The sequence below is a fragment of the Triturus cristatus genome, chromosome 10 (assembly GCF_964204655.1).
Source record: "Triturus cristatus chromosome 10, aTriCri1.1, whole genome shotgun sequence".
Taxonomy (NCBI): domain Eukaryota; kingdom Metazoa; phylum Chordata; class Amphibia; order Caudata; family Salamandridae; genus Triturus; species Triturus cristatus.
This window is the reverse complement of record NC_140593.1, coordinates 275722807-275750787: the sequence shown is the minus strand read 5'-3', so window position 1 is coordinate 275750787 and position 27981 is coordinate 275722807. Positions and strand designations below refer to the sequence as shown.

At 42.6% G+C, this 27981-nt stretch overlaps 2 protein-coding genes across 4 annotated transcripts in view; one reads left to right on the top strand and one right to left on the bottom strand.

Annotated features, from left to right (window-relative positions):
* KRIT1 (KRIT1 ankyrin repeat containing) overlaps positions 1–11582 on the bottom strand; it is a 514966-nt gene extending 503384 nt beyond the window's left edge. Inside the window, exon 1 of the mRNA XM_085631085.1 lies at positions 11383–11582. The gene's annotated coding sequence lies outside the window, so the exon portion shown is untranslated. The remainder of the gene's footprint in view (positions 1–11382) is intronic.
* Positions 11583–12049: 467 nt separating this feature from the next.
* The window catches only part of ANKIB1 (ankyrin repeat and IBR domain containing 1), a 556103-nt gene continuing 540171 nt past the window's right edge, over positions 12050–27981 (top strand). For 2 of the 3 annotated variants that reach the window (XM_085631084.1, XM_085631082.1), the window contains exon 1: positions 12050–13210. The gene's annotated coding sequence lies outside the window, so the exon portion shown is untranslated. The remainder of the gene's footprint in view (positions 13211–27981) is intronic. The other variant, XM_085631083.1, reaches the window with a different exon arrangement.

Below are 27981 nucleotides of genomic sequence, written 5' to 3'. Positions count from 1 at the left end.
TCAATCAAAATCAGTATAAACAATATAGTACTAATACAAAAGACTGCACTCTCTCATTATACACCTTGAACAAGCACAACCTCAGGAAGGGTGCCCAGGGTAACCCACAGTCCAAAATGGTCCTCAACAAAGGTTAAAGGATGGAGCTTGATTACTGTGGTCTAGTATTCAAAGAAGGATCTAAACCATCCTAAGGACAATTTACTAACTCTTTGCACTGACGAGACAAGAGTCTTCTATAGTCCAGGGTATAGAATGCCACACAGAGATCAACAGGAGTAACCTCCCTGCATGACCCTTATCCACTACCATTCTGATTTCCTAAATAATGTTTGTTAGGGCCGTCTCAATCCTGTGTTATAGCCAGAAATCGGACTTTTGAGAAGCTAAGAGTCCACAATGTCAATGGAGAAGTAACCTACAAGGACAAGACAAAAGAGAATGTAGACAAAATCACCTAGAGGAGGAACAAATTGGTGAAGGAGTTGAGAGGTTGGCTTCCCTAGGTGGGTAATCATGATAAAAGAGACTGGAGGAGACGAGTGGATATAGGATGCATGCAAAATGCTAGGAAAGAAACAAATGTAAGAGATTAGAAGTCTAAACTCGCAGTTGGAGAGAGAGAAGAAATATTGTCCGATAGGAGCCTAGTGATGCTAGGTGAGTGGTAGTTGGAAAAATACACTACATCTATGCCACACGTAGGGTTAAGCAGGTGTCGTACGATAGCTGTCTTTATTAGAGTTTGATATAACAGGCGAGATTTACCTATGGTGAGATATTTGAGGAGGTGAAATTACTCCACATAATAAATGTGGGTTTGGTGTGCCAGTGGCAGAACTTGAGATATCCTATTGGGAGAGAAACAAAAGTGGTGAGAGATCCTTGAGAGAGAGAGAGATGTGGGGTGCAATAAGATAAAGATCTGCAGGAGGTGCGAGTTGGGGGTGCACTAAGATAATGATTTGCAGGAGGTGCAAATTACTTTAGGTAGAGATATCTGTAGGGTTTGAGAAGTTGCCTCGATACATGATGTGCATCTGCAGAGAAGTGCTCAACAAAAAAGACATGCACGGCATGAGAAGAACAAAGGCAGAGAGAATTGACTGGGTAAGATTTCCTCGGAGAGTGGGCTGTAAATGGTGGCATATACCCTGGGAGAGCATGCTGGTGGCTGCTGTAGCCACGTTGATAGGGCACTGGAAGCTGCTCTTGCTTGCATCAAACTGGTAAACACTCTCAGTGCAGTGGGGACATCGCTGGGTATGCAGTCACTAGTGTTGTGTAGTGGTGTCACTGTGGTGGAGGTAAGAGGGCTTATTGGGTGGTTATAGTGGGAAGGATAGCTCACAATCAACATGAAGTCACTAAAGATGTTTCAGCTCCCACATTGAGTTGTCCTGAAGAAGAGGAAAGGTCCCAGTGTGGGCTGATGACACCTCAGTAGCAGCAGCTCTTAGTGACAGATAAGTGTGATATAACTGCAGCAAAAACAGGTCTCAGTGTGCTACCACTGTAATAAGGGTGGTTCCTAGAACAATGTCTCTGTGTAAAGGACGATATGAGTGTGATGACACTGTTGGAAGGAGGGGGCTGAGTGTACTGTCACTTATGTAATGGGCACACAAAATGATTCATAATTTTCTCCTATGATACTGTCAATTTCATGTGTTCTACCACTATACGTTCCCAGGTTCCCACATGAGGAAGTCTATTGATTGTAGTGTCTCTTTCCAATGCTCTTCAGTCTGCTGCCTTTTTTAAGGATCCTTTCAAGGACTTGTGCTTGGGCACTTTAGAATGATGTCTCTTTACTAGACCACTTAGGAATCTGTACTTTTGTGGGTCCCACTGTAGTGTCTTATGGGTAAGTGGTGTCAAATGCTTATGAGGATACCAACACAAGCCCTTGTGGACCTATGCTTTGTCGTAAAACACTTGTCACATGGATGCTCTGTATAATTCCCTATAAAAGGGACATAACACTGCATCAATTGATTTCCACTATAGAGTGCTCTGTGGGTACTTGTATACATTTGGGGAAAACAGACGAGTGCTAATTGTGCTGATATAAGAAATGAACCCTTGATAAAGTAGTGGGTGATGGTACAAAAAACACTAGAAATGAGTTCCTCTCTTGGGTGTGTCCCTTTTCTTTGTCACCAAGGTGTGGAGAATAAAAAGAGAGCTATAGGGCACCTTAAAAGTGTTACATAGTATATATGGTGCAGGAGACACACCAATGGCATGGAAAGTGAAATGCCACCTGTGAACTTCAGCACACATTATGCCATCCACTAGGCTGACAAAGGAAACATGGCTTCAGGCCTACCTGCGTGGCCTGTCTTCTGCAGCTCGCAGACCTGCAGGCATGCCTATCAAAATGACCCTTTTTGTACAAAAAAGAAGACTACTTTTAAATAATAAATAAGTCACCCCTAAGTCAGCCTTGTAATCCACAGAGGAGGGTGCCCAGTATTTAAAAGTGGTGCATGCAAGAATTTCTTGCTGACGTGTACCAGCAGTGACAAGACAACTGTGAAGGTCTCTTGCTGTCCTATGATAAAAATCAAAGTTTGGAATAACATCATAACCCTGCTATCTATGGTTTGGGACAACCTACTGGATTAATTCAAAACACTATTTTAATGTTTATTAAAAACCCAATTCAGTGCTTAAGTCAGCTTTTTAATAAATAATTAGGAAAACTGATTTTTAAAAGGTTTGACTTTGTCTGCAAGAACAACCAGTAGGCTGATTAGCATTAGCCTGCCAGCAGCTACCTTGTGAGTGTTTCCCTTAAAGAGCTGGGAAAACTGTTCCAAGAGCAGAAACAATGGCTTAGGCTTTTTGGCAAAAAACCTGTGTGTGAGGTATATGACACGTATCCGCTCAGGAAGGCCAGCCGGGGGAGGGTACAAACCCTCATTAACTTAAAAGGAACCAGGGTGGGGCCTATCCATTCAAGTTAAGTGAGGAGAGAGGAGAGGAGAGACTTTTGTCTCCTGAGCTCTTTGTAGCCAGTTTGGCACCTGCCCAGTGGGAGAGGGAGCTGGTCTCAGAACCAGTTTGGTGTAACTGAGGAAGAGGGAGCAGCTTATTTCCCTAAACATACCCCTATGTGGCATTCAAGTCCCCTCTAAGGGCAAACATGCTGTGCAATCTTGGATTTTACTTAGGATAGTGCACTGTGGGATAGCCTGCAGTAAGGCAAACAGGATGTGCTGCAAAAGTGGGAAGATGTGCCACTGGGGAACTTTATCCTCATTGGTAAGGAAGTATCCACTAGTCTCCCCACATACTGGCTAGTAAATCCTACAAAAGTGGTACCTCACACACAACTCATTAGACCACTTCCTGCAAAAGAATAGAAGAGGACTGGATCTTCTGTTTGAGAACTGTGTGGAGACCTGAAGTGTTGGACCTGCTCCCGGATGTACCCAGGACTGAGAAGTGGGCTCCAAAGGTCAGTTTGCCGAGCTCCTGATGGACAAAACAAGCCTCAAGATGCCTTTTTCCTGAAGGGACTAGGTGATCTGTAACAGCAACATCTTTATCGGGATCTGGACTGGACCCTGCTGGGGCCTCTGCTGGAGTGATTCTTTGCTCCTGAGCACTCTCCCTGCAGTCCTGGGAGCCTTAGAAGTGACGAACAGCAGCTGCTCCAGAAACTCTGAAAAGTTGGGAATGTTTTAGACTTCCAATACCATTAGAGATTCCACTGAACCTCAGCTCAGGCACCAGTGACCAATTTTGAGAGGACTTCTCTGGAGGATTTTGAGCTCCATAAAAAAAGACTAAGAACGAGGGGAGAAATCGTGACCAGGTGAAGGCATGAAAAGTATCTGCCTGACCAGGGAACTTTGGTAATAACTAAATCTGGATTCTCTCACTGTTCCTGCCAAAGCCAACAGATTCACCGAGACCTGGTCCTGCGGCTATTCAGCTTCTACAGGACTTTGGCTGTAATAGCATTCAGCCTTGCCCCGCTGGAGGATTTCAACTTCCATTTCAGAGACTAATTCAGAAGGTAACATTTTTGACCAAAATGACCCCCTTTCAGTATCTGACTCACAATCTATCGAAGTGGGCCTGAAATCGCACCCAGATCCTGGTCACCTGCTTACAGTGAGGACAATAACTATCTTTGGTTTGTCGTATTGGATTTTTGTCATTCTGTTTAATTTTTTTAAACATATTTCATTGAATTTTGGTGTGACACACATTCCAAAACTGTCAACTAAGATTACATAATATGTCTTGCATAATGTTACAATATGTAAACTTACTCCTACGAGTGGTGTTATTCCCCCATCCTTACTCACTGTATAATTAATGGCACGTTCCTCCTCTGTTTCCCCCTGTTTATCATCATGGTACCTTCCACTGTTCACTGGAGGCTACCTTAGAATGTTCAGTTAAGACAGTTGCTGGACCGATGGTGGAGAGAGGAGTCTGGTAATAAAGAGTTGTTCTTACCTGATGAAGTTCCGGTCTTTTTATCACAGGCGACGATCTTTGGAAGGGGACAGATGTAGCCTGCTCCTCCCCTTTTCATATGCTACTCCACCAGCTCTTCATAGAGGTACTGTCTTTCCCTTATCGGCACTCTGTGAGGACTTCGAGTGACCTGCTTCGTTTGGGCTGTAAGCTGTCAGCGTTTTCAATGGGTGACTTTCATCGAGGCAAGTGTGAGCATTGAAGCTGTTGGTGATAGACTCTGCCGCTGCGCTTTCACCCCTCTTTTGTTGTTTGCTGTTACCTCTGCTGTTGAACGTAGGGTGATTCTGCTTGCCGACTTCTCTGTGGCATCCCCTTTGACCTCATCTCGTCTCAACGCTTAAGGGATACGTCCGCATTCATTTGCGAGGATTCACCCGTTTTTTTTTCTGGATTTTGGGGCTAAGGAGAAGCGCTGTGGTAGTTTTCCTTGTGCTTTGCTTCTACCGCTTTCATATTCTAAGGTGGGGATCCTCATCAAAACGCTGCATTCCTGTCACTCGCTTCAACACCTCTTCCGCGTTCAATCCTGGAAGGCGTGGATTTCGCTCATGACGGTTCCGCATTTCTAGGCGGAGACCTTTTGTTTTCCTCCAGTCATCTGCTGTGGGGGCGGGAGATTTAATTCTAACGCTGCCTCCCATCGCTACAAGGGGCAGTGCCGCGCCGCATTCCTTGTGAGGATTTCTTCCGTTACGGCGCTATTGGAATTCTGGAGGAGCGCGGAGGAGATTATTTCCTAGCGCTCTTTTCCTTGCGTTTCAATATTTCAAGGTGGGGATTTGCCTCAAAAGGATGATCTCCCTCAATTTTCATCTCTAAGCTGCCTTTCAACGCAGCAACCTATATTGACCTCTGCAGTGAAACCATCTCGCTTTTCACGATTTAGTATCACCATCCACCACGCTCTGATATTTTTATTCAGCGGATATCTTCACGGAGACACTCACTCCTTGATATTATGCGATAGTACAAAGCGTGTCACACTACGGTGACACGCACACCTTGGAACATCTGTTTTCTTGCTCACATTTAGGCTATTCTACTCAACCATTTATTTCCTCACAGCAATTACTGTCCTCTTCACGATGACACGCACCTCTGTGTATATTTTCGTCAGCCTTTCAGCGTGTCACACTCGGTGATACGCACACCTTTGGGCATCACTCATCTGTGTGTGAATTTCTCTGCTGCTCACCATGTCAATCTCGGTGATGCACACACGTGGAGTAACAGTGCTTTAAACATCCATTAAGGCATAATATTGTGTGCATTCTTCCAGCTAGACTTCATCGATCAAGTTGTTCTTTGACACAGCTGCGTGCACATTTCAGTGACACGCACACTCTTCCTTGTGTCATCCTATTTGTATCTAGGGATTATTCTAGCATGCACTCTTCCAGCGAACTTCATCTATCAAGTTATTCGCATACACACCGGCTTGCGTATATCAGTGACACGCACACTCTCCTTTGTGTCATTAATTTGGCATTAGAGATTATTCTAGCGTGTCATTGTGTTACCCATATTTTTCCTTCCACGGGGATACGCGCACCTTTAGGGCATTAAAGCACACTCTCACCTTTATTATCATTTAGTTTGGCTGTGTTTTATCCTTCTTCTTCACTATTGCTATGATGGCTGCTGCAAGCATGTCCCAACCTGCACAATTTTTGAATGAGTTTTGAGAACCCAGCATTCCATGGGAGGAATTGGAGAACATTTTTTAATCATACCTCATAGCAATCGGCGGAGAAAAATTTAGTACCTTAAGGAAACAGCACATACTGTTACACAATTTGGGTCCTAATGGCAGGAAAATATTCAAATCTCTGCCAGAACCTGAAGTTGACCCAGATGAGGAAGATGATGAAGATACTCATAATACCACCTTGACAAAACTACGAATTCACTTTGGAGACAAAGTAAACATTGTATTTGAAAGACATAAGTTCTTCAGTCGCTCTCAAGGCAAGCAAGAGAGTGTTTCTACTTACATCGCAGCTCTTAGAGGACTCAGTAAGCTATGCGAATTCCATGATCTTAATGACTCGTTGATCAGAGACCAATTATTACGTTGTACAAACAACAAAGAAATTCAGAGAAACTTGTTAGAAAAACAACCTGATCTTCAAGAGGCCATTAAAATAGCCAAATCTATAGAGCACACAGCAATTTGCATAAAAGAAATACATTCTTCACATTCCAATGACAAAGTAGCAGAGATTGCCAACCTAGAAACACAGCCAGATGTTTATAAGATAAAGAACGATCCCCCCAAAACTAAAATCGATAATTGGCACAATCAAACAGGTGATTCAGATCATTTTAAATTTAATTGCTTTTGCTGTGGGAGCAACAATCATTTAGCCAATAACACCATTTGTCAAGCCAAATCAGCTTGGTGTAGGAAGTGTAACAAAAAGGGGCATCTAGCAAGAGTTTGTGGGTGTTTTCCAAAGAAAAATTGGGGAAATGAGATCTCTGATGACAAAACCCAGGTCAAGAAAACTATACTACAAGTTAATGAAGTTGGCAATAAGGACCACCAAAGGTATCCCGAATGCAATGTATCTATTGATGGCAAAAATGTCAAAATGTTTGCAGACTCTTGTTCTCCCTTCACTCTAGTGAACTTTTCGGACTTTAAGTCTATCTTAGGCAAAGAACAAGATAAACTATGTAAAGCAGACAGTTCACCTAGTGGTTACAATAGAGACCCCATACCTATGAAAGGCATGATAACATCTCTCATTTCTTTTAAAGACCGCTCCACAGTGGGAAAAGTATATGTAGTAGAGAATGGATCCAACTTATTGGGATGGCAACATCAAAGAGAATTGGGGATTAAACTGGATTCTAATAATCCGGAACAGGTTTTAGCTGTAAATCCTTCAAGCAACAGTGAACACATTAATAATGAATTTCCAGAAGTCTTTTCAGAAGATTTAGGATTACTAAAAGATTTTCAGCACAAAATTCAGTTGAAGCAGAACGCTAAACCAGTAGTTCATAAAACTAGACCTATACCCCACCTTATGTGGGAACCTTTGAGAAAAGAGTTATCTAGACTAGAAAAATTAAATATCATACAACCCATTGTCATCACAAAAAAAAAACATAGCCAAGATATCAGAATGTGCATTGACTTTCGTGACTTAAGCAACAACATCTTGGTAGAAAGGCAACCTTTACCCCGCATCCACAAGATGTTGAGCACTATGGGAGAGGTCAGTTACTTCATTGTTCTGGATCTCTCCATGGCGTACCATCAAGTGGCGCTACATCCGGATTCTAGGAGACTCACTGCATTGACTATGCCTATGGGTACATGGTTACGTCGCATGTCTTTCGGATTGGCCTCTGCGGCGGCAGTGTTTCAGAAAATTATGCAACATGTGTTGGAAAATGTTCCTAAGAAGTTATGTTTTCAAGATGATGTATTAATTTATGGTGCGAGCATTGATGAACATAATGAAATTCTAAAACAGGTTCTTTCCAAATTCAAAAATGCAGGACTCACATAAAAGAAGGAAAAATGCCAGTTGGTGGTGGAAGCCGTGGAATACTTAGGGCACTGCATTTCAAGGGAAGGATTTAAACCTAAACACTGTTTGCTAGAAGCAGTGAGAGATGCTCCAGCACCTACTAACAAAGACGAACTGAAGTCATTTTTAGGATTAGCAGAGTATATGGCGAAATATGTCAATCATTTTGCTGACCTAACTTCCAACCTCAGATATCTCACAAAGAACCATGCTCACTTCCAGTGGTCAGAGGAACAGCAAACGTCATTTTTAAAAGTAAAAGAGAGCATCCTTTCAGTTCCATATTTATGTCATTTTGAACACAACCGTAAAACTATACTTAATACAGATGCAAGCAGAAAGGGCTTAGGGGCTACCCTCTCACAAGTTATTGATGGAAAGGAAATAATTGTTGCGTTTGCCTCACGCACTCTTACCAAAGCTGAAATGAACTACTCTGTTGTAGAAAGAGAAGCCCTAGCCTGTTTCTGGGGTGTAAAACATTTTAAATTATTTCTTTGGGGCATTCAATTTTGTATATGTACGGACCACAAACCTCAGTTTTTTATGTTCAACCCTAAAAATAACTCTTGTAACACTCCCCGTATAGCTAAATGGATACTTGGGTTGGAGGGCTTCTGTTTTAGAGTAGAGTATGTTCCAGGTATACAAAATTCTGCAGCAGACTTTCTTTCAAGAAGTCCAATCTGTAAAGAAGAACAATTTGACACGCCTGAGTATCCCATTCTTCTACTCAATCTCACTCCCATCACTCCTCAAGAATGGTTAAATTGCATGAATAAAGACACCACAATGACACAACTCATATCTTACACAGTACGGGGTTGGCCCACTTCCTCTTATTCCGTAGGTGGGGACATCAAAAAATTCTGGGAGGTACGTCATGAACTTAACATGGAACAAAGTGTTTTATTCAGGAATATCAAAATAGTTCCACCTGAAGCACTGAGATGTAAAATAATTGATCTCGTACATGAGGGTCACCTGGGCAGAGGTTTGACTAAAGCTAGACTGCGTGAACGCTACTGGTTCCCTAATATGGACTCAATGGTAGAAGAAAAAGTAAAGAACTGTTTACAATGTGCCAGTAGTGACAAGTCAAAAATAACCAGGAAAACACCCATCTCCCCAGAATCTGTGCCAGATAAACCATGGGAAAAGATTGCCCTTGACATAATTGGTCCTTTCAATTCCAGAGGAATAGTAAAACGTTTTGCCCTAGTCTTAATTGATTATCTTTCACATTGGAATGTAGTAAAAATGGTCAACCAAATAACTACATCCAGTTTCTCAAAGATACTTTTGTCCTGGAACGCATTCCATCCTCCATAATCACGGACAATGGAGTTCAATTTACTTCTTACACTATGACAGAATTCCTTCGTAAATTGAATATTACTCACTTGAAAACGCCCCTCTACTGTCCCAGGGCCAATGGCCTGGTAGAAAGAATGAAACGCATGAATAAAGGTTGCATACAGTTAGCTAGTGTCAACAGAATTCCCATAGGACAGGCTATACAAGAAATGTTGTGGGCTTACCACACCACTCCTAACCAGGTCACAGGTATCTCCCCTTTTTCTGCCTTAAAAGGAAGGAAACCCTGCACCAAATTCTTTCCTAACTGGTTGGGAGGGGGGACTAGCATTAAGAATGACATTCAAGCCTCTAAAGAAAAGATAAGCACACACCAAAACAAGTATAAAACTCAGTACGACACCAAACACGGAACCAAAATTTCACAATGGAGGGTGGGAGATTGGGTATGTGTTAAGAATCCCAGATGTGGCAATCCTGAAGCTAAATTTTCTAAACCTATGCAAATAACAGGGATCAGAAGTAATACAGCTATATTGGACAATGATCAAATGTGGAGTATGGACAGATTGGCTAAATCTCAGCCCATACATAGTGAGTCATCCAACCACAGATCCACCACAGAGTTCCACAATCAGGTTCCACACGACTTACCCATGACCCAGAGAATCCGTAAAGCTCCCAGTTGGCAAAAAGACTATGTCATGTCCAAATAATCTGTTTTTATGTTTTATCTTTCTTGTTCATCATTAGGGAGGAATATGTGTTACAATATGTAAACTTACTCCTACGAGTGGTGTTATTCCCCCATCCTTACTCACTGTATAATGGTACGTTCCTCCTCTGTTTCTCCCTGTTTATCATCATGGTACCTTCCACTGTTCACTGGATGCTACTTTAGAATGTTCAGTTAAGACAGTTGCTGGACCGATGGTGGAGAGAGGAGTCTGGTAATAAAGAGTTGTTCTTACCTGATGAAGTTCCGGTCTTTTTATCACATAACCATCTGCTATTGCCTTACATTCAGTTTTTCTTAGTAACCTAATTACATTCCTGGTATCTTCAAATTGGTTAAGATCGGTCAAACTCCCCCCTCCCTCACACTGCATGTCATTGCAAACCTTTCCTTCCATTGTTTGCCGCTTTGGTGATCCTTAACGGGTGGAGTATCCTTCCTGTCTATATCTCCTAGCCATGTTTGGTCCGGCTCACTTTGGTCATTCTGATGTCATTTAACTCATTACATTTTTCTCTATTTGTATAAATTGGCTGTGGGATTTTTTTTTTTACTGTATATTGACTTTTTAATTGTTTTATTACTGCTAAATACTTTACACATTTTCCTAAGTTACGCCTTTCTACTCCTCGCCATAGTTACCAGAAGGTTGAGCCCAGATTTATATTATTGAAATTGTGTTTTTACAGTGACAAGTTTGTGGTCTAATTCCTTGTAATGGACTCACATCCATCTCAATTACTAACCTACTGCCTTACACTAGGTATTGTATTGTAATTGCATTTATGTAGCACTTACTACCCCTGACCAGGCGTCAACGTGCTTTTTCTGCGAGGAGCACGCAACGCCAGAACCCATAAAGGATTAGTGGTGAATTAGTATGGTGAAATTAATTTAAAGTAATTTGAGTGGTGGATATGAGTGGTGGGTATGTTAGTCAGTTATTTGGACAGAGTAGGCTAGTGGAGGGATAGAAGAGGAAAAGGGTTTGCCTTTATATAGTGCTTCCTACCCCTGATGAGGTGTTGAAGCACTTTTTCGGCGAGTAGCACGCTACTCCGGAACCCATAAAGGATTAGTGGTTGCTTTGACCTTTCAAGGCACCCTTTTCCTTGAATTCCCATGACTTTTTTTTATCCCTAACTGCGCAATATTTTTTTCTTGAACCTTTCAAACTGCTGCCTCTTTCTTTGGTCCTTTAAGATGATGTGTGCTTTCTGACTCGCCATCCTTCTATGGGAAGTTAAGGCATCATAGTTCCCTTGGGACAAATTATCTTACCTGGACCCTTTATGCGATGTGCCTCAGAGCACTCCGTCTTCTTCTAGTCCTTAATGCGATGCTTCGTGCCCAGTCCCTTGGGACTTCAGCATCTTGAACCAGTCCCTAGGGCGGTGGCGATTGTCAGGACTTGGTCGTCCCAAGCACTGGAGAGCTAGTCTGGAAACCACCACAACTCCTGGGAGATACGCCTTGATCCTAAACATTAAAAACGGACTGCGCCTACCAGACATTCTTGAGTTACTGTTGCCCACCTTTGGAGAGACTAAGTGGTCTTTCGTGTAATGAAGGTAACACATACCTCCCTTTATGTTTCTAACGCCGTTATTAAGAACCGTATTTGGTATTACGTAAATTAATTGTAAAGTTGATATGAAGAATGTAACCGAATTGGAATATTAGGTCAATATGCTGATGGGATGTTAACAAACATTAATGCTGTTTGCGTATTTAGGAAGAAAAGGATTTATTGTTTAGTAGACCTCAAGTTCAATTTGCACGGAATTTTAAAATGGCCTTTCTTTTAGAGACCGCTCCCTATGAGGTGGACAACTTTCGTCCTTCTTTCGTTTCTAGGCTCTGCTATCGGACTGGGACCAGCCCACGAGGTCTTTCCCAGCCGTTTGTTTATCCTTCTACCAGGTCCCGCCCCCACGGCATTACTTCCGGGTCGGCGGAGGTTGTGTCCCGGCTGAAGATGCTAGGTTGTTGCTAGTGTCTGTTGTTGTTATTGCTGGAGGTGTCACTCACCCCGCCTGACTCTGCATCTTGCGGGTTACCAGGGGAAAGGGCCCCGCGCCAGGGGCAGATTGGGGTGCGCAGGGCAAGGGCTCCAGGTTCATCATATTTCTATCCGCCACACGGAACAAAGGGCTTTGGTGATTGCCAGCTGCCGGGGAAGGAGGGCTGCAACAAAAGTGCCAAGGAGAGAAGTGGACTTGCAACCGTGTACCACGGGCGGTCGAATTCCGTGACCGGGGTAGGCGAAACTCCGCATTTCGATTCTACCAGTGAGACTGCTGCTTGGAGCCGAGAGTGTCTTCCTTCCTATAAGAGAGGCTTCTTGTAGCCTGAAAAGACGAGAGGACTAACTTGCACCAACGGGCGAAGAAGCAATAGCACACTAGGAAAGAGAAAATAATCTGCTGAAAGGGGACCTTGACCAGGAAGGGCTGGAGGCGTACATCTAGTTGAGGTAGAGGAGTAACAAGGCCGGTAAAGAAGATTGAGCCTAGACCAAGAAGAAGAAATAGGAGCTCGTTCAGTAAAATAACTTTCATGCAGGCAAGGGGTCGGTCATGCGGCCAGATAGGACGGGGGAGAACCTGCAGCTAATAGGTTTTTGTGGCAATTAGACATGATATTAGGGTGGAAGCTGCAGCCAGAGGAAAGGTGCAACCAACCTGCAATCGGGTTTAAACACCTCTAGGGGCCCGGTCGTGAAGCTTGTTGCAAGACTCGTAGTGTATCTCCTTCGTTTGTTGGTCTGCACTGTCCTCGGGCTAGGGAGCGGCTTGGCCGCACCTTAGCCGGCGGAGGCTATTGTCTGATGGAAACCGATCGCCGCACCACCTGCCACTGTTGGCCGGCCATGCCAGGGAGTGACGATTAGTACCTGCCAAGAAGGAAGGACCCAGTGTTTTTGTTGGCACCCTGCCAGAGAGCGGAAGGGTTGACACTGTCTCCTGGGCCTCCCTAGTAGGGGACCTGTGTGAGACTTAAACTCCATACCAAGACAAGCCTGAGTGTTAGTGACCAGCGCCCTTGAGAAACGATTCCCCTCCAATATGGAACATATACGGCGGATCACCCATCCTTCGACACGTCAGTAAGTGCTTCTCTTTCTTTTTTCCCCTGCATTAGCGTCAAGGGATTATCGGTGCAAATGGTCGACCAAATCCCTTTCTCCACGGACATGCCTTATGGTACCGCGGGAACATGTATGATTTTCAGACTTGTAGAATGCATTGCAACTGGTATTTTCCAAGTGAGTTGTAGCTCCTTCCTAGAAGTCAGTGAGAGCGCTTATGTATTCGCTTGGCGCTGTGGGGTCTTATGTTTCTTGGAGATATCCCGTCTACTGAGGTATGAAACTGTGGCGCGTGTGGATCATGGTTTGGCAGACTTGAGTTCATCTCTGCAGCAGATCTCTGCTAACAATCCCCTAAAAAGAGTTTATATTTGTAAATGACTTAGAATATTTACATTGTTTGTATGGACTCGCTACCCGGCTCCGGTATCCATGCTGACGTTTATTTTTATTTGAGAGCTTTATAAAGATCGTAGAGCGTGGTTCATTTTGTTCGTGCGACTTGGATTGATAACCTGGCGTATTTTTAGGGTATTTTACAAATTAGTCTTTTGTTCTAGGTTTCTCCCACTCAAGGGTCCTTTTCAGGCTGCTATCCAGGCAGTGCCTTTGTGTAAAGCGATGCTTTTCACAGCAGATACCACTAAAGAGGTCTCCCACAACATAAGCACAATGAAGTGATAGATAGAAATTGCTTGAATAATTAAATCGTTACGATTTTACATAAAAGAAAAATACAATTAAAAAAAGAATAATATGCAGATGTTCACAATTACATTTTCATAAAGTTAATAATTGCACAGCTACTAGTTTACAAGCCTGGAGCTGCTATAGTTCATGACTTCACTGCTGTAGATTCCACTGTATGCCCCGAATGTGGTCTCATCATGCAGAACAGTATGTGGATCATTGCTAGTGCAGTATTCCTGAATCAATAGGTCTGCCAGGTTCTTTGAGCACTTCCACTGTGTGTGGAATTGACCTCTGACAGTCAGTCCTTGTGTCCATGCCCTTGATTGCTGCAGCCAGACTGACAACTTTTTTCCATAATTGGGATTAAGCTGACCACCTCGCCATGGGCGGTGAGGGATTGTGGTGAACAGCTGTGGTCTCCGTTGCATATCATGCTCTCGCTCTTGCGTTTTCCTCATCTAAGTCAGTTTGTTGATAGGTCTTAACAGAGCGCAAAATGTTAAGAAGTGGTGAGAAGGAACTGCATGAGCCCAAGTATAGGGCCAAAGTTGGGAGGTCGCCATATCTTCACTGTTTATATAATAATAAATATACGATTTCGATGCAGTGTTACACACAGGATCAGGACCACTCCTTATTCTCCTGACCCAGTATGCTTTTAATGGACTCAGGCCAAATCTTAGCCCCATCGGATGTTTTTTCTTGTGGAGTGCAAATGGCAGTGTAAGATATGCAAGCATGATAGGCGGATCATATAGCTGTAAAGCTAGATTTGTGTGGGTTTTCTTGCTTAGTTCCTCCCTGTCTAAGGCTGTGGACGACAGTTTACCTTTGATTAGTAGGTTTGCTGTTTGTTTGCTTGGGAGCCCTGTTTCCCTGATTCCTATTCAAACAAAGACAAGCATTTATAATGCAATGGTCTCGGCATTGTTAAAGTTAGAGCTATTGGCATTGCTCATGACATTATTTTTGTTTATGTTTTTGTTTTTAAAACATTTAAAGAAACAGCATTGTTATTTACAATGTCAATAGCTTAATCTCTCTCAAATGCGAGACCTATTGCATTTTCACCCACACACAGAGCCACACACACAGAGCCACCCACACACACACAGAGCCACCCACACACACACAGAGCCACCCACACTGGAGCGGGAGACTACCGATTTCGGGGTTTCATCAGCCAGGGCTTGGTATTGTGTAATGTGCTAATTCTTCCAGCAATAGTCAGTGGCGATGCAGGGGCTCTAGAAGAGGTGAAAAACCAACAAAGCCCCATTAACAAGCGAATGGTCTTTTAAAGACCTGTGAAGTACTCGGGGGTGGCTCTGTGTGTGCCCGGAGTGCCACACACGGTGGGGGGGAGGGGAGGGGTTGGTGTATGCACTGCCAGTAACCTTCCAGGCCAGTGCACAACACTTGCATCACCCTCTCTCTGCCTGCCATTGCGCTCCATGCTTCTGAAAGGTAAGAAAAAAACGCGTATTTGCGTTTCAAATGTCCAGTCCTGCAGCAGCACACTTCCAAAGCCCATACATGACAGTAACCCGATTCAAGGCCCAATTCTCCCGATTTTTAAAAAAATCTACCACTTTGCTCTTCTGAAATGTTGACATGTATGCTGTATGTAGGGACAAATGCCATTAACACTGTGTAGTTCTACTCCCAAGAACGTCCTTAGAAGCAGAATAACAGTCCAGTGTTCGGGGGTTAGCGGCCAGGATGTGAGGACCTCTCGTGAGTCGTGCGCACACAGCACAGGTTCAAAAGTGCTCGGAGTCGCCGCGCTCTCCATGCTGGGCGGCGCTGAGCTGTTGCCCCTAGTGGGGGGTGGCCGGCGGCATCGGGGCAGTGTGGAGCAGAGGAAAAAGCTTAAGCTTAAAAACAAGTGGGGAGGAGGGGGTCGCCGGTGGCGGTCGGATCAGAACCTGTCACCGCTGCCGCCGTTACCGTCGCTGCTGCCCCCGCAGGCCTACGTGCGCCCGAGGGAAGTCCCTCTCTCCTTCAGCCTGACTGCAGCACACTTCTAAAGCCGAGACCTAAAAAGGGCACGGTGGCCCCTTCTTTGCAGGTGCGGTTCAGCCCCCCACCCCTCTCTCTCTCCCCTAGTTTGTTTTTCACCCTCTCCGTGGGAGTCCAGGGAGGGGGTCGGTTTGTTGGTTTCGGTTTGCTATGAAAGAAACGTTCCGGTTCTTGTCCTAGCTGTCGCTCGGACAATATGTTATCACTTAACAGACAAAATGAAACTTTGACAGATAGCTCAAAAACATGATGATTCGCAGAATGCTCTAAAAAAACACTGAAGCGTGAAGGAGGAAGGACGGAAGTCCTGCCAGGGGTTTTCCGTTAACCGAGAGTTTCACAGCATGAAAAACACAGCATGGAAACTGGCAGTCACTGCAAATGTGCTGCGTGGACACTGCGCGCGCACTGTGTGCGTACTGCACAGACGCTTCACATACTCTGGACATACAGACATTGCATGACCCTGTACAGGCATTACTTTTTAAAGACACTGCCCAGAGACTGCCCAAAGGAAACACCGAACAATGCTGCCCTCCTACTGCCAAATGCTACACTGCTGAGCCACGCGCTATCATAAAACACTTCGCAGGCACTGCACGACCACACACAATGGGCACTGTACAGCGGAGCCACCGCAAAACAATGTTACTGACTTGGATGACAAAAAAACGTCATACCGAAGACCACAAAACAATATATTGTTCAATGCCTTTCTCATTTATTGAGTGGCAGTCCTTCCTCTCTTGTGTACTAGAGACACCGTGTATTCTCCTTTACATTCCTGTGCATTCCCTACCTCTTCATCGTCCTCATCAAGCTCGTCCTCGGGAGGCAGCGCTGCCAGTGGGCTTGGAGTCTCCATTTTAGCGACGGCTGGTGGAAAGGCAGCTTCCATTCAAGATCCTTGGGTTGCGTGCAGCTCAGGGTCAAGGGAAGTACGTCAGTCGTTGAGGGAATCGCCATGAACACCACCGCCTTTCTCTGAGGTCAAGCAGAAATGCCTCGGAGAAACGAAGCGGCATTTTCGGATTCGGGTGCGTGTTTTTCTTTCTCTCCTCTTGCCATTGGCTGGAATGTTTACATTCCAGAGGAGAGAAAGAAAGTAAAAAACACGCACCCAATCCGAAAAAGGCGGGGCTTAAATGGACATATGCCCCTCTCCTCCAATGGCTGGCCTCCGTTTAGGAAGCCAGCCAATGGAGAAGAGGGGCGGTTTCAAGCCCTATACCTAAAAACGTTAAATCTCGCGAGCGAGACTGCGCAAGCGCAACCTTCGCTAGCTGAGACCTAATAAACTGAGGTACGATTACCATGAAGTAGATCCCTTGGTTATCGCCAGCCATAAATAGTTTTTCTGGGTGATTAGAGCTGCTTCCTTTAACTTCACAGAGTAGGCTAAGTATCTTGCACAAATCATTATATGTTGCCTTGTTAAATGAAATTCCAGGCAAAGCTGCGATGAACCTTTCTAAAGCAGTAATCGAGGACAGACAAAAGGGCCTGGGCCTACAAACTTCCTCACAAAAGAAACGTCACTCTCACCCTTCATCTTCATCATCCTCCAAATAGCAGTGTGCTGGAAGAGCTGATCAGTAGTTCCTTTCTAACAAAGACTTTATGAAATTTCTAAAAGCAGCCTTTCTCCATCCTCCTCACTTCAGTGTTTAGATCTCTCTAGGGCACAAGTCCTATAAAAAGAAGTGGGGGGACTGACAAAGTAAGACAATATGCAAATGACCTCATGGCGTCACGACGTAGCGCTATAAAAGAAATAAAATAGTGCTACTTAAATTTTTTGTGCAAATACTGGGACAGACTAACCCATCTGACAGTCTTACAGTGTCTGCATTTATATACAGAGACAGAACAAAGGCAAAAACATGCCTCTCTTAAGTACCTGTGAAGAGAAGGCAAGCTATGTGCCTTTGTTTCCCTCTGTGGCATTTATATTTAAATGTAAGGTTCCAGGCGGCCCCCAGTCAGCATATACAAACAAAAGGAGGCTGGATGGCCCCTTAACTGCGGCCCAGCTGGAGGAGAAAAAAGGCTCCCTCGCTGCCTGCCCATTGCTGCTGGGAATGGAAAGCAGGCAACGTGCAGGTGCTGCTGAACGTGTCCCGGTGTCTGAAAATTACAGCGGGACAAGTTCAGCATATTTCTGTGGGGCCCAACTTCTTGACATGGGGGACGGCGTACACCCTGTAAAAAGAGTGGGGGGACGCCGTGTACCTGCGCGTACCCCCGACTCGAGCCCTGGATCCCTCCCACACACACACACACACACAGTCCTACTACCACACAGGTATCACACATTCAATCTACATACACTCAATATTCACACACAAGATTCTGGGTTTCACAATAAAACAAAACTTTACACTACATCTCTGACACAGATAAAAAGGTCTGGTCAACTAAAAAATTGCAAAACTGCGTTATGCTGCGAACACTGCTTTATGTGCAACACTCAGGGCAAAGGCAGTAGTCCTCCATTCCATGATGAGTGCATGTTTGGCACCCCCTTCAGGTCACACAACAGGTCTTGGACCTTGGATTGTCGGGGATAGGTATAAACCTCCACGCACACACAAGATTAACTTAACACCTGGTCCAAAATAAGTCAGCCTACTAGATTTGCTTGCAGTCGGTCATTCGTTACAGCGGAACATGCTTGTATACCATGGAGGGAACATTCAGGCACCATCTGAGCTACTGTCATTTTGGACTTTTTTGGTGTGTTTCTGTACCGAGTTGGTGCTATTCCTGTTCAGTGAAATACCCACACTCTGCTCTCTTTAGCTGAGAGCTGAGCCGTGTCCCGTCTTTTTCTTGTAAAATGACACTTTCTCACCATTGTAATATGGTGGCTTTGAACATAGTGATGCCATTCTGCTGACTGAATGGGATTATTAATAACTGCAGCAGTATTTCACCAATTCGACTCCTTTTGATATTGTTGAGCTCCAGTTTTCTCTAGTTCTGTTTATATTTAGTGAATGCTGATTAAAAGCTAACATTTTGATTGGGCTTTTTAAACTGCACACTAAATTAGACAGCCGTCTAATCTTTCAGCTGGTGACAATTGATAGAACACCCCTGCGTAAACTGCAATGCAGTAACAACAATTTGTAAATAGTTAGGTTATTGTAGATTCGTTTTTAAATCCATGAATTCTTCAAAATGAATGTGGTATAAAACCAGGCTTTGATGGGTCATTGAGCTAAGGAGTTCAGTGGTTTGCACTTCCAGATTTACAAAGCCAATCTAAGTCATGCACATACCCTTTATAGTATGATAAACAGGTCTTTTTTTTGGGCTCAGAGGGTAGATGTGTTTTGACTAAGGCAACAGGGTGCCATGAATATTACAGGAAACTAAATCTTAGTCTGCAAACTCAAGATATTGCACATTGCCTCCAAGTTTTCTTAACTTACTAAAGCCCCTAAACTGTATCTCCTTTATGTATATGATGGGAGGTCTCTTCTCTAACTTACAGAATCCTCAAATGTTTTGTAGAAATATGTTGTACCCCTGTATTATGTTATGTATTTTTTGTAAATTGCAGCTTTCTCTTAATTCCTTGATGTTTTTTTTGTTTTGTTATTCGTGTGTCTATGCTTGTGTGTGGCATCGAACCTTTGAGTGGTCTGAAGTTGCGTGGATGGCATGGTTTGTATGATGTAAAACTCCAGTGGTGTTTCATAGGTGGACAGCTCTTTGGTTTCTCCATGCAAACCCATATGTGTGAGTGTTATGCTATGAGCCACCCATGCAGAGTTATTTTCTGGAGGAATCCGCTTTTTTGGGCCCTCGACCTAACCCATGTCAATAATGGCTGTTTTGCTGTGGAGAAACAATGGATTCAGGGTCCTTCTAGATGACTCCGTGGCTGCCCCCCAGTGTCTTCATAGTGCATTGTGTGTTTTTCTCATCTATGGCATGTAGGTATTTTTAAAGATTTGCATTGATTATTTTTTTAAATGTTCATACCCAACAATTTAATAATGTAAGTGTCCAGCTAAATTTCTGCTTACCTCCACTCCTTTAATTAAATTCTTACCATATCATCTTTACAATACAGCAAAAATGTAGCAGTTATTCTACTTTAGTCTTAAACCCTTTCTCCACTCATGTTTAGCTGGTAGTCCCAGACCCTCCTGGCCCTCCTGTTGGAGGTTCGGTCAGATTTGTGAGGTTGAAACCACGTTGCCCACGCCCTTAAATTTCTTTGTGCAAACTCGGCTGGAGTAGAGGGTTTTTCTGCAGTCATTTAAGAGTTCATGTGTGCACACAATTATTTTTTTTAGGTTTACATGGCTGCTCCAGTTTGTGTTCACGGTCATTAGTTTTGGAAAGGAGTTTAGTCAAATGGTGACTGGGTGAATATGGGTATTGGATACCCTTTTGTCATAAGTGTATAAGTTCGAGAGAAAGTATCCTGTATCCCAAAAAACCCTCTCCCCGGAATAATTAGTCTATAGAAGACTAGTGATTTAGTTCTCCAGTTTGCATCAGGCATACAGCTGCTAGAAACAAATTCACCAATCTTATGTCATTTCTCAGTGGAATTTTATTCCCTGAATTACAATCTGCATAAATTTGGCGGATTGATCAATGAGGGGGGTCCCTAAACAAGAGGCTAATATGTTTCTCACCCTGCCACAAAATATTTGAACCTTCAGACATTGCCATAATGTATATAAAAGGTTTTCTCCTTCTATCTGTTGAACACTGTATGAAAGTGGAGCTGCTTGCCCACTAGACATGTTTAACCACTTCAAGCTATGCCATACCATTCAGCCTCAGTGTCTGAGTCACCCTGATGAACCGCCAGAATTTATTATATGTTGATCTCTGCCAGAAGATTATGGGAGACGTGTATTGGTGAAGAGTTTTATTGAGGACTATTTGCATTATTGCTGTAGCCAAATATGTGTTTCATATTTCTACTAATCTGAGGAATAAACTGTCAAAGTTTAAACACTTCCATTACTATACATACGTCACTCTCCACCGAACTGACCCATCATTAAGGCCTTCTATGTTTCTCACCCTGCCACAAAATATTTGAACCTTCAGACATTGCCATAATGTATATACAAGGTTTTCTCCTTCTATCTGTTGAACACTGTATGAAAGTGGAGCTGCTTGCCCACTAGACATGTTTAACCACTTCAAGCTATGCCATACCATGCAGCCTCAGTGTCTGAGTCACCCTGATGAACCTCCAGAATTTATTATATGTTGATCTCTGCCAGAAGATTATGGGAGACGTGTATTGGTGAAGAGTTTTATTGAGGACTATTTGCATTATTGCTGTAGCCAAATATATGCGTTTCATATTTCTACTAATCTGAGGAATAAACTGTCAAAGTTTAAACACTTCCATTACTATACATACGTCACTCTCCACCGAACTGACTCATCATTAAGGCCTTCATGCTGCAGATGTACATTTCCTCACACTGACTTCATTTGCTTAGCATAGCACTGACCCTATATACATGCTTATTTGAGGAGAGTAGTCATCATATTATCTAAGGCTATTCCTTGTGGCATCCCACCACCCTCAATAGTGATGTAGCTGGGATATGCCTCAAATGTACATAAAGAGATTTGGAGGCTCACTGCCATGGTGTTACTTCTGGCTAATGAAGAAGTGAAGGAAAGGAACACACCTTAAAGTAAACTCTATTTGGTTTTTTGTGCAACAAGTTTTAAATTGTTAAACCTTGGGGTGCTAAGGTACTAATGCCGCTGTCACTGCGGAATTGAAAAGTAGAAAAAGGGGAAAGTGGGAAAACCCACCTGGTACCTTGCACTATTCACCAACTTGGGGAATCCCCCCAAGAACGCATTTTAGATCAAAATTGTTTCAAATGACATTTTCAAAATATGAAAAACTTTACACAAAATAGGAGTGAACAAAAACATCTTTAGTGTTAAACCATTTGATCTCAAGAAAAAGACTTAATCAAAATTCTCAATGGTGCAACAAGTTAATCATTTCTTAACTGTGCATACAAATTAACTGGTTCACTATTGAACAAATGTGGCTGTTTTATACATAGTGAAAATTGCTTTCAATTCGTTGATGGAAAATGCCCAATGCATTTCGGGATTGTGAAAGTCCCTTCGTCAGGGGCCGACCTAAAACAAATGTAAGCATCCTAAATTTTTCATGTTAGAAACCTTGTAAGACAAATACTAATGCGGTGATGCTCAAGTGGAGGTTAGTAATAACACACAGCATGCTTGACACTTCAAGCCATGTTTAAGTTTGAAAGGTAACGACTTCTATTTAAAGTACCCTTGTATGAATATGGTGACCACAACAGTGGGCATTGAATATACGTGATATGTTTACCATTGGTGAAATGCACTCGTGAGGAAACATTCTTGTAGGGAGTGTAGTGTGAAAAATTCAGAAGACGAGTTCTTGTGAGCCCGTTTGTAAAAATTAGGAAGAATGGGGGTGCGGACTAAAGACAATGAGCAAACCTGAAGGCGCTCACCTGAAAGCATGTGATAACTGAATTTATCACATTAACGAGTGTAGCAACCGAATGAGGTTTTAAAGAAATCTATAACACAAAGAATGTTGCGAATTGTAGATTTATGTAATCCACAGAAAAACTGAGAAAGCTGTGAAGCGGTGAAAAACATGTAGAGGTTCTGGGCTTACCTTGTTCACAAAAAGTGAAATGGCAGCGCTGTTTAATCTGTAGGTAATAATAACCACATGCGATGCCTACAGAACGGTAATTTGGGTGGTGCCCGTGTTGCGGGCCGACCACTGAAACGAGAGTGATAGTTGTTGTAATGCATGAAGACTACTGCGGGACAAGACAAAGTAATTGACCATTGCGTGCAAACGGATACCTCTGCTGTCGTAAACCGGGACACGTACAGGTGGAGATTCAAAATCTGTGGAGCAAGCTGAGACAGACGCGGTGATTGGAAAAAGAATCACAGATACTTAATAGGGTATGCGGCGGTGAGAAAATCACGTGCAACAATGAACATGGAAGAAATACTTCTTACTATGCAGATCGGAAACTGAATAGTCGGTGAAACTGTGAATTCAAGAGAAAAAAAACGAAGTGATGAAACTAAAGAAGTGAATGAAATGACTGAAACGCTCCCAAACACGAAAACGTGTATAATGATGAAAAAAGGAAAGGGAACACCTGATTAACTTATATTGCAAGAACTCTCCTACAAGGATCCATGTCTGAATGACTGGAGAGAGAAAGGAATTCTACCGTTGGGGTCGTGTCTAATAACAAGAAAAAAGAAGGCGGTGCATGTAAACCATGTTGTGGATGTGTAATAGTTAGAAACCCGATCAATATGTGGGTTAATTGAGTGCTCTTCGTGTGAATCTAGGCACATACAACATGTAAACACTTTGAATATGTACTAGTACAGGATATACAGTTTAACATCAATGCTTGAACATAAATGTAAATATCAAGATATCAATCTGCAGTCATGTCCCCAAAGTGTTGAAAAATGGAGAGAATTAAATGAATGTTATGAATGGGGTCTTGTAAGGTACGGGAATGAAAAGAGAGGGAATAAAAAGAGTGTGAAGTGAGAATGTACATGTATTCACAAAAAAACAGTTCATATCAATCCGGTCGTTGTGACCGGATGGGATCAAAGTGTTAAGGTGTTTGATCCAGAAGATTTCTCTTTGTAGCAGTTTTTGCGATGTGTGAATGCCTGGAGTGATGCTGATGAGTTCGACTACCTAAAATCTCAATTGAGAGATGGTGTGATGTAATTCATTCCAGTGGGTGGCAAGTGGAGAAGAGGTGCTGCGGTTCCTGATTTTACTTTTGTGTTCCGTAATTCTTACTTTTATTTTTCTTTCCGTTTTGCCAATGTAGGCTTTGCCACAAGGACATTTGATGCAATATATTACGTTCATAGAATTGCAATCACATGAATGTTTCAAGGTGATTGATTTGCCTGAAGATGGATGTGTCAAAGTATTGCCAGTAATCCCGTTATTGCAATGCACACAGTTGTTGCATTTGGTCATTCCTTTGTAGTGGGTAGTCGTTCGGGTGGTATGTGTTGTGGATAGAAGTGTTTTGAAATTTTTCCCGCGAGTATACGCAAATAATGGCTTAGTGACAAAGATTTTATTGAAGTCGTCTTCTGATGATAACATCTCCCATCTGGTGTTGATGATGTTCCTTATCTCTTTTGCAGCTGTGGAGAATTTGGATACAAAGACTGGACGATCAGTTGATTTTTGTGTTTGTTTTTGGAGCAACATGGTTCTATCCTGTTGTTGTGCCCGTTGTAGGCATTCGTGGAGAACGCTGTCAGGATATCCCTGATTTTGGAAGCGGGAAATGTATTCAAGTTCTTTATTTTTGGTGATTTCTGGGTTTGAACAGATCCTTCTGATTCTGAGGAATTGAGAAAATGGCAGATTCCTAAGGAGACTGTTCGGGTGAAAACTAGTGTAGTGTAGGGTACTATTGTTGTCTGTGGGTTTCAAAATTGTTGTTGTCTTCTGTTTTGGTGATAAGAACATCTAAAAAATGAATCTTGTGTTTTTGAATATTCCAAGTGAACTGAATCCTGGGGTTGATAGTGTTTAAATCTGTTATCATGGTTTCTAGTTGAATCGTTGTACCTTTCCAAAGAATAAATATGTCGTCAATGTAACGACAATACATCAGTATGTTATTCCACCAGTTGGAGTTAGACATTATGTTTTCATGTTCAAAAAGGGCCATAAATGTGTTGGCATATGCCGGTGCTCCAGAAAAACCCATGGAAGTTCCCGTGAGTTGGGCGTAGAACTGTCCATCCCACTCAAAATAGCTGTGGTTAAGGCAAAAGTGTAGAATTTTTAAAATAAACAGTTTTTCTGCTCCTATATCTGATGATCGGAGGAGTGCCCACTTTGTGGCTTCTAAACCAGCTTGGTGTGGAATAGATGTGTACAGTGCCGTGACATCAATTGTACATAAAATGATGTTGGAAAGATCAATGTTTTGAAGTGTGTTCAACTGTTGTAGAAAATGTGTGGTGTCTTTAATGTATGAAGGCCATTTTTGAATAAATTGTTGTAGATAATAATCAACAAATGTTCCTAAAGGTTCAAAAATGGATCCACAGGCTGAAACGATGGGACGAAATGGAGGATCTGAAGGGTTTTTGTGGATTTTGGGGATCATATACAGTTTTGGACGTCTAGCATTTCTGGTGGTGAGGAAATTCTTGGTTTGATCTGTGATCCAATCTTGTTCAACTGCTTCTTGAAGTAATTGAAACCAGTATGTTTTCTAATTGTATGGTAGGATCCTGTGGTAGTAACATGTAGGTGTTGGTGTCCTTGACATGTTCATTGACTTTGGCCGTGTAATATAAAGTGTCCATGAGGACTATGGCGCCTCCTTTATCTGCTGGTTTTAAATTGAGATCTGGATTATTGGCAATGTTGGTAATGATTGATCGTTCTCTTTGAGTAAAATTGTTGTGCTTGGAGGTTTGAAAGTTGATGAGGGCGATGTCTTTGTGTACCAGTCGTTCAAAGGTATCCAAGATTTTGTGGGACACCGGAGGTATGAATTTGCTACGAGTTTTAAATGGATTTGGAAGACTCGGCATTCCTTGATCTCCAGGAGGAACAATATTGGTGAAGAAGTGTTTTAGTCGTAGTTGGCGCATAAATCTATATAAATCCACTTCGACGTCTAGTAAAGTTGTTTTGTTTGCTGGTACAAATAACAATCCTTTTGAAAGGATGTCTATTTGATTTTTATTCAAGGTGTGTGATGAGATATTGATCACTAAGTTACTGTCTTTCCGCTCCGGAGTGATTTGCCTGATTTTTCTCTTTCCTCGCCTTGTTTTTCTGGGGGACGGGTCAAATCCGTGGCCTGTGGTAAAAAAGGCAGTTGTGCCGTCGTTGAGGAAGACTTTCTGGCTATGGTTCCTGTACCTGAGGGTGATGGTTGGATTGGTAATGGTGTTCTTTTAGTGGTTAATTCTTGATCAGAAACTGTGCTTTCGTCTGATGATGTTGTTCCTTTTTTGTCGAATCTCCTTCTGGAGTATATGTCAGCCCAGGTGTATACCTCGTTTAGTTTATAGTCTATTGTGTCTCTTTTGAATTTGCGAAGTTTCCCCTCTTGGAGTTCCTTTTCATATTGATCGAGTTTTTGATTGAGGACCTCTAGTTGAAGTTTCCATGCTTCTGTGTCCAGACGTGGTTGTAATTCACTTTTTAAGTTGTGGATTTCATCTTCAAATTCCCTGATGGTCTTTGATAATTCCTCAGTAATGAGTAAAATTAGATCCAACAAGCATTTATTTAATATCGCATACCATTTCTCCATGAATATGGGGTTTAAGTAAAATCGGAATACCATGGGTTTTATCGCCAATCTGAGTCCTCTTGGTATGCGTTTAGCTTTGGATACTGCACGAGAATGGAGGCATGCAATTTTTGATTGAGTTGTCTCCTGGTGACGAATTCTAATTGTCTGAGTTGTTGAGTGATTGAGCCTCCATGAGCATCTGAAAATTTGACATCCTGGATTAGTGAGTAGATTTCAGTCGCTTCATCTGTAGTGTAAGTCTTTGTAGTGGCTCTGTTGTCAGTAAGATTAGTAATTGTGTCGAACGACATTGTATTGATGGGGTGCTTCCTTAATGTGACATATGAAATAATGAATAAGTGAAGGAAAGGAGCACACCTTAAAGTAAACTCTATTTGGTTTTTTGTGCAACGAGTTTGAAATTGTTAAACCTTGGGGTGCTAAGGTACTAATGCCGCTGTCACTGCGGAATTGAAAAGTAGAAAAAGGGGAAAGTGGGTAAACCCACCTGGTACCTTGGACTATTCACCAACTTGGAGAATCCCCCCAAGAACGCATTTTAGATCAAAATTGTTTCAAATGACATTTTCAAAATATGAAAAACTTTACACAAAATAGGAGTGAACAAAAACATCTTTAGTGTTAAACCATTTGATCTCAAGAAAAAGACTTAATCAAAATTCTCAATGGTGCAACAAGTTAATCATTTCTTAACTGTGCATACAAATTAACTGGTTCACTATTGAACAAACGTGGCTGTTTTATACATAGTGAAAATTGCTTTCAATTCGTTGATGGAAAATGCCCAATGCATTTCGGGATTGTGAAAGTCCCTTCGTCAGGGGCCGATCTAAAACAAATGTAAGCATCCTAAATTTTTCATGTTAGAAACCTTGTAAGACAAATACTAATGTGGTGATGCTCAAGTGGAGGTTAGTAATAACACACAGCATGCTTGACACTTCAAGCCATGTTTAAGTTTGAAAGGTAACGACTTCTATTTAAAGTACCCATGTGTGAATATGGTGACCACAACAGTGGGCATTGAATATACGTGATATGTTTACCATTGGTGAAATGCACTCATGAGGAAACATTCTTGTAGGGAGTGTAATGTGAAAAATTCAGAAGACGAGTTCTTGTGAGCCCGTTTATAAAAATTAGGAAGAATAGGGGTGCGGACTAAAGACAATGCGCAAACCTGAAGGCGCTCACCTGAAAGCATGTGATAACTGAATTTATCACATAAACGAGTGTAGCAACCGAATGAGGTTTCAAAGAAATCTATAACACAAAGAATGTTGTGAATTGTAGATTTATGTAATCCACAGAAAAACTGAGGAAGCGGTGAAAAACATGTAGAGGTTCTGGGCTTACCTTGTTCACAAAAAGTGAAATGGCAGCGCTGTTTAATCTGTAGGTAATAATAACCACATGCGATGCCTCCAGAACGGTAAGTTGGGTTGTGCCCGTGTTGCGGGCCGACCACTGAAACGAGAGTGATAGTTGTTGTAATGCATGAAGACTACTGCGGGACAAGACAAAGTAATTGACCATTGCGTGCTGCAAAAGAGATAAGGAACATCATCAACACCAGATGGGAGATGTTATCATCAGAAGACGACTTCAATAAAATCTTTGTCACTAAGCCGCTATTTGCGTATACTTGCGGCAAAAATTTCAAAACACTTCTATCCACAACGCATACCAGCCGAACTACTA